The sequence below is a fragment of the Myotis davidii genome, unplaced genomic scaffold (assembly GCF_000327345.1).
Source record: "Myotis davidii unplaced genomic scaffold, ASM32734v1 scaffold168, whole genome shotgun sequence".
Taxonomy (NCBI): Eukaryota; Metazoa; Chordata; class Mammalia; order Chiroptera; family Vespertilionidae; genus Myotis; species Myotis davidii.
Genome location: NW_006383016.1, coordinates 1,577,005 through 1,579,823, shown reverse-complemented (window position 1 = coordinate 1,579,823; position 2,819 = coordinate 1,577,005).

Sequence of the window (2,819 nt, the reverse complement as noted above, 5' to 3'; positions counted from 1 at the left end):
CCCCTCCCCAGCCGCATCCTCAGGTACCAGCCCCCTTCCGCGCGCTAGAGCCTCCGTACCTTTGCACTTTACTTCCGCAGCTCCTGACCCTCAATGTGTTTTTCTCTTTTCTTCTAGTTGTAGAATTTCCACTCCACCAGCCTTCCTGTAGTTCTGGATGTTGACGGTCCTGTCCTTTTGTTGCGTTTCTGAAGTTGTTGTAGGAGGCAGCAATCTCGGTGTTCCCCTATGCCGCCATCTTAGTTTCTCTTAAATTGTTATTTCTAATGGAGCCCACCAATGGATGCAGTGTGGATTACTGTCTTTTCTGTTGTGTTATAAGTGGAAAACAACAGGGTAAAAAGGAAAGTGATGCTCCCTCACATTTGCCCATCAATTTCAAATGTGCTTAGAATTATTAATTTAATAACTAAATATTAACTACTAATTTAATAGTGACATATTAAATTTACTAATTTAATAATTAAATATTAAACTTAACAATTTAATAATAAATTATTAACGTAACTAATTTAATAATTAAATATTAAATTTACTAACTTAATAATTAAATTACTTTTAATTATTACTATGGTACTTCAAAGCATATTTTGTAAAATTCATAGAGTCTGAGTAATCTGAAACTTGCCCCAGTTAGCCTGCCAGTACATCTTTGCCGAGAAATGCGGCAGTGGAATCCTGAGAGAATGATTTGATCTGTGGGTCAGGGACAGGAGGATTACGGAGGATTTTTATGTGTTTTCAGAATGCCTTTCTATTTCAGGAGAAAAGTAATACAAATTCCATTTCACAGAAGCAAGTGGAGTTAGATGGGAGAATTACTTATTTAGTGAAGAAGTGAATGTTTACTCTAGAATGCTCATTATGTTTATAAATATTAAGTAGGGAATGAAAAGAATTTAGAAGGCAAAAGCAATGTTTGCCATTGAACTTTTAAAAGCTGAGGTTGACATGTAATTGAAAATATTTCAACTGTGTGAAGGCCTATATTAATTTTTGCATGATAACACTCGTTTCCAGGGTTTCCTGTTGAGATTAGAGACCTATACTAGCATTTACCAGCAGAGTGTCACGGAAGGCTGATTCTGCATGATGCTCTGTGACAGAAGGTTTCTATGATGGAAGGTTTCAAAATTAAACCAGTTGGGTGAACCATGCATGCTCCCATCCCCATCTTGGAGATTCACGGTGCGTACATGCCTAACAAAACTCTGAGCACTGCGACAGTCGAGATCCTGTTTAAATTTGTTTCACACTGTCACCCCCCAATTTCTTTTTTTTCTTTTTTCTTTTTTTTAAAATATATTTTATTGATTTTTCACAGAGAGGAAGGGAGAGAGACAGAGAGAGTTAGAAACATCGATCAGCTGCCTCCTGCACATGCCCCACTGGGGGTGTGCCCGCAACCCAGGTACACGCCCTTGACCGGAATCGAACCTGGGACCTTTCAGTCCACAGGCCGATGCTCTATCCACTGAGCCAAACCGGTTTCGGCCAACCCCCAATTTCTTTGACGGTGGAGCCTTTTTAAAAATTATTATTATGATATCTATTTACAGCTGAATACCTGAGTGTGCTCTGGGGTGCCCATCGGGAAACTCTGAATCCCATAATGGATTAAATATATTCACTTGCCCAGCTAACCACAGAGCATCCTTTCTGGAATGGAGTTGCAGTGCAAATTATGTAAATTTCTACATAGAGCATAATATGATTTAAACCTAACCAGGGTAATGAGGGCCTTTTTAGGGTGGAGAATGCCTTCCAGGGGAAGGGTGCCATATCCTTCCCCTTCCTCTCTCTCTTCTCATGCTTTTGGCTCCAAATTTTTTCACACATATTGAATTGACCTCCTCTGCAAAGTGTGCTTCCTGGAAATTTTTTGTGAATCAAAACTGATGCTGTTCTTTGACATGCAGGACTGGAGACTCCACCTCTTTCTCAATGATTGTCTACAGTCAGAGACGCTGGTACTTGGTTCCAGCTCATTCACAGGGAATTTCCATGGGGATTGTGGGGAGCTTCAATTAAACCTTTTAAAATGTAAAAATAGGCAGGAGAGAGAAAGCTGCTCTCTCCTGAGGCTCCGACTGGAATCACTAGGGATATCATATTTTGTAAAGGGTCTCACAGCAATTTTCGGTAATTAGCTCTCAAGCGCTTTGCGGGCGAGAAGGGTTCTTCTGCCTAACAGAGCAGGTAAAGCAGGTGCTGGACACAGGTCCTCCCCACCCAGTCATCCTGTCCTTTATGACGAAGAAGAGGAGTTTGGTTACCAGGAGATAACTGGCAGTCTCTGCTCTAATACAGCTGTGGGGAAAGTAGGTTTACAGTTGTAAAACAAATAAATACAAATAATAAATAAAGAAGTTCCATGTACTCACAGCTATAAACCTACTTTTGCCAACACTGTATATCTTATGCTTCTGTATTACATAGTAGAATGTTAGCTTTAGTCTGTTAACTGATTGCATTTTTTTTTATTCACTCAATGAATACAGGTCAATGTCTACTGAATGTCAGGCATTGTGTTAAATGCTAGGGGTACAAAACAAATAAGATACAATTTAAACTAGACATCATCATAATTAAAAAAATTTGTGCATTAAAAGATACCATTAAGAAAGTGGTTTCGCCGAAACCGGTTTGGCTCAGTGGATAGAGCGTCGGCCTGTGGACTGAAAGGTCCCAGGTTCGATTCCGGTCAGGGGCATGTAACTGGGTTGCGGGCACTTCCCCAGTAGGAGATGTGCAGGAGGCAGCTGATCGATGTTTCTCTCTCATCGATGTTTCTGGCTCTCTATCTCTCTCCCTTCCTC